Here is an 11,241-nt window from a genome sequence, read left to right as displayed (position 1 = left end):
TTCACTGCAGTTTGGTTTTGATCGTTTCAGAATGTCTCACGCCTCCAACATAGAGGACTCCGCTTCGGTGCTGGAAAACGCAGCCAGAACTTCTGAGCATGCCAGTCTTCCCTCCTTAAGAACATGGACTGTGCCGAAACTCACTGCTGAGTTGGTCAAGAGGGGTATACCCTTCCCGGCCTCTGCCCGTAAGGCAGAATTATATAGGATCTTGACAAATGAGGCTGCAGGGCTTAACCCTGAGGAAGTTTCTATGTCCACCTTGGAGACTTCTCTCACGCAGCTACATGCCATGATTAATAATCTCACGTCTAACATGTCTGAAATGCAAAATAGGATGGACACTATGGAGAACAGGGATGCCACAGCTACTTCACCGCCGGCTATAACCCTCCCTCCACCATTCCAGCCTCAAGCTAGCACCTCAGGTACTGCCTCTGCCGTCCCTCACATCGCGCCAGTCCACTTCATACCGGCTCACATAAAAAAGGATATACTAGAAGGCAAAGAGGTCAACTTAGCTTTGTTATTGATAGCCACACACGACCTGAGCGAAAACAAAACTATAGCCTGTGGTGATGTATCTGTCGTATTGAAGTCCAAAGACGTCAGGTTGAATAGGAAGTTAACCCTGTCAGAATTCATAATGGCTTTCAGCATATACCGTGATATCATATGCACGGTGAAACCTGAAAGAAGGGAGGAACTGGATCTATACCTGTACAAAATCACAGAGCTATACCATAAATTTGGAGGGTATTCCTTTTATGAGTATCACAAATCCTTTGCTGCCAAAGCCGCGGCTGCCCTCAGTCAGTTCAATTACAATGTCAACTGGGCAATTGTGGACATTGAGTTGTACTGCAATCATTTCGCGGGACTCAAGGCCCCGGTTTGCGCCAACTGTCATTCATCCTCCCACACCACAGAGTGGTGTGCCTCGGTGAACGAAGAAACTCCTCCTAGCACTTCAGCTGCTAGCCAGGCCAAGGGTCCCAAAACTTCAGGTTTAACAGATAAGTTGGGTAGGCCAATCCGGTATTTAGGAAAGTCGCAAATATGTAATAATTTCAATTACACGTCTTGCTCTTACAGCCAATGTAGACTCTTACATATTTGCTTCATCTGCTATAGAGCCCACCCTAAAACCGCATGTGGTCAAAAAATTGAAAAATCCTGACTAGCTGTGGTTGATACTGTCTTCCTGGGTCAGTTTTTGCAGGGCCATCCAGATCAGCAATTTGTGCAGCACTTATTATCTGGATTCCAGTCTGGTTTCCACACGGGTCTGGTGGCTCTGCCTGATATGACCTATGAATGCAGGAACCTAAAGTCAGCTCTGGCTGATCCTGTCACCATATCGTCCCTTATTCAAGTTGAAGTAGACAAAGGTTTTGTGATTGGTCCATTTTCCCATTCCCCATACGACTCCTGTTGGCCTTGTTACTGGCAAATTTAACAATAAAAAGCGGCTAATATATGATCTGTCTGCCCCATATTCTTCCTCTGTCCCGAGTATTAACTCTTTAATTCCTGCAGATGAAGTCGCGTTAAAATACTCCTCTGTCGACGAGGCCATCGCCATCATTCTCTCCATGGGGCAGGGAGCATGGTTGTCAGTATTATTTTGCCACCAAGCTGACGTTCGGTGCTCGAAGCAGTCCATGGCTATTCAACCGTTTCGCTTCGGCTTTACATTGGCTACTTGAAAACAGGTTCGATTGTAGGCACGTTATACACTACCTGGATGATTTTTTGCTAATCGAGCCACCCAACTCCATTCCTAGGGACTTAGACATCCTAAGAGCTGTATTCCATCAGCTAAAAGTGCCCGTGTCACCGACAAAGACCGAAGGCCCTTCAACAGTCATTACCTTCCTCGGAGTGGTGCTCGATTCGCAAAAGATGGAAGCCAGGCTCCCTGAAACTAAGCTACTTAGAATTAGAACTGCCATCCGCAATTTCAGAGACAACCCCCATATACCCAAGGTAGAACTGCAGTCTATCTTGGGGATGCTCAATTTCGCCATGCGGATCATCCCGCAAGGTCGCACCTTCATTTCCCGTCTTTTGAGCCTGCTTCCCTCTGCGCCCCAGCAGAATAGCATCATATACTTAGACCAACAAGCGCTGGCCGACCTGGCCATGTGGGAAGCATTCTTGACTGGTTGGAATGGCATATCTTTTTTCATACCGACAGTAGATAATCAGTCCCCCATGATTTTTTCTGACGCGGCTTCCACTTTGGGTTTCACAGCAATCTGGGGCACTCACTGGTTCGCTGTGTCTTGGCCTACCGAGATTGCTCAGCTGGACGGTTTCGCAAGCAACTCAGCAGCCTTTGAGCTCTACCCCATAGTGGCGGCAGCCCAGGTGTGGGGTCACGCTTGGAGGAAATCCACAGTTGTGTTTGTGTCAGACAACGCAGCTACAGTGGATATTTTGTTGAAAGGCCGATCTAGTTGTCCTCTTATCATGGCTTTAGCAAGGCGGTTAGTTTGGTTGTCTCTGCATCATGCATTTAACTTCACTTGCGCCCACATTAGCGGTGTTCAGAACATGGCAGCGGATGCCTTATCTAGAAATAATCTCTCCCGCTTCTTTCAGATAATACCAGAAGCAGATGTCCTAGGGGCCCAGGTCCCGCCTTACCATTTACTAATCCTGAACTGAACCTACATTTTCAAGCAGCACAACAATTGATCAATCAATCACTTTCTACCAACACTCAAAGAATCTATGATGCGGGTTGGAACTCGTTTACAAGATTCAAAGCCATGCACAATGAAAGTACAGTTGACTCTGTTCCGTTCATTTTAGCTTATATAGGGTTTTGCCACTTATCTCTGCATCTCTCATTTAATACCATCAAAAGCTATGTAGCGGGCATACAGTTCCATTTGTCCTTAACCAATCCCCATAGTCATTCTCTCTTTTCTTCTCGTCTAGTCAAGTCGGCGCTGAAGGGCATCCAGAGAAATGAGGTTCCCAACATTCCGGTAAGGCAACCTATTTCGGGGGAATGGTTCAGGAAATTGTCAAACATTCTTGATACCTCTCCATTTGGGTTTCGAGATAGTTTAATCTTAAAGGCAGCCTTATATCTTGGGTTTTATGGGTTCCTAAGGCCAGGTGAATTTACGTCTAGATCTACCAAGAGTCAGTGTCTCAAAGTCAACCAACTTAGGTTTGTTATAGACCATTATGAGCTGTCCTTGCTTAACACTAAAACCTCCCTACCCGGTCAGGTAACCATAGTTCGGTATTTCCCTACCACCCACAAGTGGTGCCCGGTTGCCGTATTCAATACTCTACTTAGTGGGGGACTACTGTATACTGCACCTAAGGTGGGGAACTACTTTATACTGCACCTAATGTGGGGGAACTACTGTGTACTGCACCTAATGTGGGGGAACTACTTTATACTGCACCTAATGTGGTGGACCACTGTATACTGCACCTAATGTGGGGGACTACTGTATACTGCACCTAATGTGGGGGAACCGTATACTGCACCAAAGGTGGGGAACTACTTTATACTGCACCTAATGTGGGGGAACTACTGTATACTGCACCTAATGTGGGGGACTACTGTATACTGCACCTAATGTGGGGGGACTACTGTATACTGCACCTAATGTGGGGGACTACTGTATACTGCACCTAATGTGGGGAACTACTGTATACTGCACCTAATGTGGGGAACTACTGTATACTGCACCTAATATGGGGAACTACATTACACTGCACCTAATGTGGGGGACTACTGTATACTGCACCTAATGTGGGGGACTACTTTATACTGCACCTAATGTGGGGGACTACTGTATACCACACCTAATGTGGGGGGACTACTGTATACTGCACCTAATGTGGGGAACTACTGTATACTGCACCTAATGTGGGGGACTACTGTATACTGCACCTAATGTGGGGAACTACTTTATACTGCACCTAATGTGGGGAACTATTTTATACTGCACCTAATTTGGGGGACTACTGTATACTGCACCTAATGTGGGGAACTTTTTTTATACTGCACCTAATGTGGGGGACTACTGTATACTGCACCTAATGTGGGGGACTACTTTATACTGCACCTAATGTGGGGGACTACTTTATACTGCACCTAATGTGGGGGACTACGGTATACTGCACCTAATGTGGGGGACTACTTTATACTGCACCTAATGTGGGGGGACTACTGTATACTGGACCTAATGTGGGGGGACTACTGTATACTGCACCTAATGTGGGGGACTACTTTATACTGCACCTAATGTGGGGGACTACTGAATACCGCACCTAATGTGGGGGGACTACTGTATACTGCACCTAATGTGGGGAACTACTGTATACTGTACCTAATTTGGGGGACTACTGTATACTGCACCTAATGTGGGGAACTACTTTATAAGGCACCTAATGTGGGGGACTACTGTATACTGCACCTAATGTGGGGAACTATTTTATACTGCACCTAATGTGGGGGACTACTGTATACTGCACCTAATGTGGGGAACTTTTTTATACTGCACCTAATGTGGGGGACTACTGTATACTGCACCTAATGTGGGGGACTACTTTATACTGCACCTAATGTGGGGGACTACTTTATACTGCACCTAATGTGGGGGACTACTGTATACTGCACCTAATGGTGGGGGGACTACTTTATAGTGCACCTAATGTGGGGAACTACTTTATACTGCACCTAATGTGGGGAACTACTGTATACTGCACCTAACATGGGGGAACTACTGTATACTGCACCTAATGTGGGGGGGGACTACTGTATACTGCACCTAAGGTGGGGAACTACTTTATACTGCACCTAATGTGGGGGAACTACTGTGTACTGCACCTAATGTGGGGGAACTACTTTATACTGCACCTAATTTGGTGGACCACTGTATACTGCACCTAATGTGGGGGACTACTGTATACTGCACCTAATGTGGGGGAACCGTATACTGCACCAAAGGTGGGGAACTACTTTATGCTGCACCTAATGTGGGGGAACTACTGTATACTGCACCTAATGTGGGGGACTACTGTATACTGCACCTAATGTGGGGGGACTACTGTATACTGCACCTAATGTGGGGGACTACTGTATACTGCACCTAATGTGGGGAACTACTGTATACTGCACCTAATGTGGGGAACTACTGTATACTGCACCGAATATGGGGAACTACCTTACACTGCACCTAATGTGGGGGACTACTGTATACTGCACCTAATGTGGGGGACTACTTTATACTGCACCTAATGTGGGGGACTACTTTATACTGCACCTAATGTGGGGGACTACTGTATACTGCACCTAATGTGGGGGACTACTTTATACTGCACCTACTGTGGGGGGACTACTGTATACTGGACCTAATGTGGGGGGACTACTGTATACTGCACCTAATGTGGGGGACTACTGTATACCGCACCTAATGTGGGGGGACTACTGTATACTGCACCTAATGTGGGGAACTACTGTATACTGCACCTAATGTGGGGGACTACTGTATACTGCACCTAATGTGGGGAACTACTTTATACGGCACCTAATGTGGGGGACTACTGTATACTGCACCTAATGTGGGGAACTATATTATACTGCACCTAATGTGGGGGACTACTGTATACTGCACCTAATGTGGGGAACTTTTTTATACTGCACCTAATGTGGGGGACTACTGTATACTGAACCTAATATGGGGGACTACTTTATACTGCACCTAATGTGGGGGACTACTTTATACTGCACCTAATGTGGGGGACTACTGTATACTGCACCTAATGTGGGGGGACTACTTTATAGTGCACCTAATGTGGGGAACTACTTGATACTGCACCTAATGTGGGGAACTACTGTATACTGCACCTAACATGGGGGAACTACTGTATACTGCACCTAATGTGGGGACTACTGTATACTGCACCTAATGTGGGGGAACTACTGTATACTGCACCTAATGTGGGGGGGACTACTGTATACTGCACCTAAGGTGGGGAACTACTTTATACTGCACCTAATGTGGGGGAACTACTGTGTACTGCACCTAATAAGAGGGAACTACTTTATACTGCACCTAATGTGGTGGACCACTGTATACTGCACCTAATGTGGGGGACTACTGTATACTGCACCTAATGTGGGGGAACCGTATACTGCACCAAAGGTGGGGAACTACTTTATACTGCACCTAATGTGGGGGAACTACTGTATACTGCACCTAATGTGGGGGACTACTGTATACTGCACCTAATGTGGGGGGACTACTGTATACTGCACCTAATGTGGGGGACTACTGTATACTGCACCTAATGGGGAACTACTGTATACGGCACCTAATGTGGGGGACTACTGTATACTGCACCTAATGTGGGGAACTACTTTATACGGCACCTAATGTGGGGGACTACTGTATACTGCACCTAATGTGGGGAACTATTTTATACTGCACCTAATGTGGGGGACTACTGTATACTGCACCTAATGTGGGGAACTTTTTTATACTGCACCTAATGTGGGGGACTACTGTATACTGCACCTAATGTGGGGGACTACTTTATACTGCACCTAATGTGGGGGACTACTTTATACTGCACCTAATGTGGGGGACTACTGTATACTGCACCTAATGTGGGGGGACTACTTTATAGTGCACCTAATGTGGGGAACTACTTTATACTGCACCTAATGTGGGGAACTACTGTATACTGCACCTAACATGGGGGAACTACTGTATACTGCACCTAATGTGGGGGACTACTGTATACTGCACCTAATGTGGGGGAACTACTGTATACTGCACCTAATGTGGGGGGGACTACTGTATACTGCACCTAAGGTGGGGAACTACTTTATACTGCACCTAATGTGGGGGAACTACTGTGTACTGCACCTAATGTGGGGGAACTACTTTATACTGCACCTAATGTGGTGGACCACTGTATACTGCACCTAATGTGGGGGACTACTGTATACTGCACCTAATGTGGGGGAACCGTATACTGCACCAAAGGTGGGGAACTACTTTATACTGCACCTAATGTGGGGGAACTACTGTATACTGCACCTCATGTGGGGGACTACTGTATACTGCACCTAATGTGGGGGGACTACTGTATACTGCACCTAATGTGGGGGACTACTGTATACTGCACCTAATGTGGGGAACTACTGTATACTGCACCTAATGTGGGGAACTACTGTATACTGCACCTAATATGGGGAACTACCTTATACTGCACCTAATGTGGGGGTCTGCTGTATACTGCACCTAATGTGGGGGACTACTTTATACTGCACCTAATGTGGGGTGACTACTGTGTACTGCACCTAATGTGGGGGAACTACTGTATACTGCACCTAATGTGGGGGACCACTGTATACTGCACCTAATGTGGGGGACTACTGTATACTGCACCTAATGTGATGGACTACTGTATAATGCACCTAATGTGGGGGGCTACTTTATACTGCACCTAATGTGGGGGTACTACTGTATACTGGACCTAATGTGGGGGAACTACTGTATACTGCACCTAATGTGGGGGACTACTGTATACTGCACCTCATGTGGGGGGACTACTGTATACTGCACCTAATGTGGGGGGACTACTGTATACTGCACCTAATGTGGGGGAACTACTGTATACTGCGACTAATGTGGGGAACTACTGTATACTGCACCTAATGTGGGGGAACTACTGTATACTGCACCTAATGTGGGGGAACTACTGTATACTGCACCTAATGTGGGGGAACTACTGTATACTGCACCTAATGAGGGGGGAATACTGTATACTGCACCTAATGTGGGGAACTACTGTATACTGCACCTAATGTGGGGGACTACTGTATACCGCACCTAATGTGAGGGGACTACTTTATACTGCAACTAATGTGGGGAACTACTTTATACTGCAACTAATGTGGGGGAACTACTGTATACTGCACCTAATGTGGGGGACTACTGTATACTGCACCTAATGTGGGGAACTATTTTATACTGCACCTAATGTGGGGGACTACTGTATACTGCCCCTAATGTGGGGAACTTTTTTATACTGCACCTAATGTGGGGGACTACTGTATACTGCACCTAATGTGGGGAACTATTTTATACTGCACCTAATGTGGGGGACTACTGTATACTGCACCTAATGTGGGGAACTTTTTTATACTGCACCTAATGTGGGGGACTACTGTATACTGCACCTAATGTGGGGGACTACTTTATACTGCACCTAATGTGGGGGACTACTGTATACTGCACCTAATGTGGGGGACTACTGTATACTGCACCTAATGTGGGGAACTTTTTTATACTGCACCTAATGTGGGGGACTACTGTATACTGCACCTAATGTGGGGGACTACTTTATACTGCACCTAATGTGGGGGACTACTTTATACTGCACCTAATGTGGGGGACTACTGTATACTGCACCTAATGTGGGGGACTACTTTATACTGCACCTAATGTGGGGGGACTACTGTATACTGGACCTAATGTGGGGGGACTACTGTATACTGCACATAATGTGGGGGACTACTTTATACTGCACCTAATGTGGGGGACTACAGTATACCGCACCTAATGTGGGGGGACTACTGTATACTGCACCTAATGTGGGGGACTACTGTATACTGCACCTAATGTGGGGAACTACTGTATACTGCACCTAATGTGGGGAACTACTGTATACTGCAACTTATATGGGGAACTGCCTTACACTGCACCTAATGTGGGGGACTACTGTATACTGCACCAAATGTGGGGGACTACTTTATACTGCACCTAATGTGGGGGACTACTGTATACCGCACCTAATGTGGGGGGGGACTACTGTATACTGCACCTAATGTGGGGAACTACTGTATACTGCACCTAATGTGGGGGACTACTGTATACTGCACCTAATGTGGGGAACTACTTTATACGGCACCTAATGTGGGGGACTACTGTATACTGCACCTAATGTGGGGAACTATTTTATACTGCACCTAATGTGGGGGACTACTGTATACTGCACCTAATGTGGGGAACTTTTTTATACTGCACCTAATGTGGGGGACTACTGTATACTGCACCTAATGTGGGGGACTACTTTATACTGCACCTAATGTGGGGGACTACTGTATACTGCACCTAATGTGGGGGACTACTGTATACTGCACCTAATGTGGGGAACTTTTTTATACTGCACCTAATGTGGGGGACTACTGTATACTGCACCTAATGTGGGGGACTAATTTATACTGCACCTAATGTGGGGGACTACTTTATACTGCACCTAATGTGGGGGACTACTGTATACTGCACCTAATGTGGGGGACTACTTTATACTGCACCTAATGTGGGGGGACTACTGTATACTGGACCTAATGTGGGGGGACTACTGTATACTGCACCTAATGTGGGGGACTACTTTATACTGCACCTAATGTGGGGGACTACTGTATACCGCACCTAATGTGGGGGGACTACTGTATACTGCACCTAATGTGGGGAACTACTGTATACTGCACCTAATGTGGGGGACTACTGTAAACTGCACCTAATGTTGGGAACTACTTTATACGGCACCTAATGTGGGGGACTACTGTATACTGCACCTAATGCGGGGAACTATTTTATACTGCACCTAATGTGGGGGACTACTGTATACTGCACCTAATGTGGGGAACTTTTTTATACTGCACCTAATGTGGGGGACTACTGTATACTGCACCTAATGTGGGGGACTACTTTATACTGCACCTAATGTGGGGGACTACTGTATACTGCACCTAATGTGGGGGACTACTTTATACTGCACCTAATGTGGGGGGACTACTGTATACTGGACCTAATGTGGGGGGACTACTGTATACTGCACCTAATGTGGGGGACTACTTTATACTGCACCTAATGTGGGGGACTACTGTATACCGCACCTAATGTGGGGGGACTACTGTATACTGCACCTAATGTGGGGAACTACTGTATACTGCACCTAATGTGGGGGACTACTGTATACTGCACCTAATGTTGGGAACTACTTTATACGGCACCTAATGTGGGGGACTACTGTATACTGCACCTAATGTGGGGAACTATTTTATACTGCACCTAATGTGGGGGACTACTGTATACTGCACCTAATGTGGGGAACTTTTTTATACTGCACCTAATGTGGGGAACTATTTTATACTGCACCTAATGTGGGGGACTACTGTATACTGCACCTAATGTGGGGAACTTTTTTATACTGCACCTAATGTGGGGGACTACTGTATACTGCACCTAATGTGGGGGACTACTTTATACTGCACCTAATGTGGGGGACTACTGTATACTGCACCTAATGTGGGGGACTACTTTATACTGCACCTAATGTGGGGGGACTACTGTATACTGGACCTAATGTGGGGGGACTACTGTATACTGCACCTAATGTGGGGGACTACTTTATACTGCACCTAATGTGGGGGACTACTGTATACCGCACCTAATGTGGGGGGACTACTGTATACTGCACCTAATGTGGGGAACTACTGTATACTGCACCTAATGTGGGGGACTACTGTATACAGCACCTAATGTGGGGGACTACTGTATACTGCACCTAATGTTGGGAACTACTTTATACGGCACCTAATGTGGGGGACTCCTGTATACTGCACCTAATGTGGGGAACTTTTTTATACTGCACCTAATGTGGGGGACTACTGTATACTGCACCTAATGTGGGGAACTTTTTTATACTGCACCTAATGTGGGGGACTACTGTATACTGCACCTAATGTGGGGGACTACTTTATACTGCACCTAATGTGGGGGACTACTTTATACTGCACCTAATGTGGGGGACTACTGTATACTGCACCTAATGGTGGGGGGACTACTTTATAGTGCACCTAATGTGGGGAACTACTTTATACTGCACCTAATGTGGGGAACTACTGTATACTGCACCTAACATGGGGGAACTACTGTATACTGCACCTAATGGGGGGGGGACTACTGTATACTGCACCTATGGTGGGGAACTACTTTATACTGCACCTAATGTGGGGGAACTACTGTGTACTGCACCTAATGTGGGGGAACTACTTTATACTGCACCTAATGTGGTGGACCACTGTATACTGCACCTAATGTGGGGGGACTACTGTATACTGCACCTAATGTGGGGGAACCGTATACTGCACCAAAGGTGGGGAACTACTTTATACTGCACCTAATG

Source organism: Hyla sarda, chromosome 7 (assembly GCF_029499605.1).
Source record: "Hyla sarda isolate aHylSar1 chromosome 7, aHylSar1.hap1, whole genome shotgun sequence".
Lineage (NCBI taxonomy): Eukaryota > Metazoa > Chordata > Amphibia > Anura > Hylidae > Hyla > Hyla sarda.
This window is presented reverse-complemented; position numbering follows the sequence as displayed.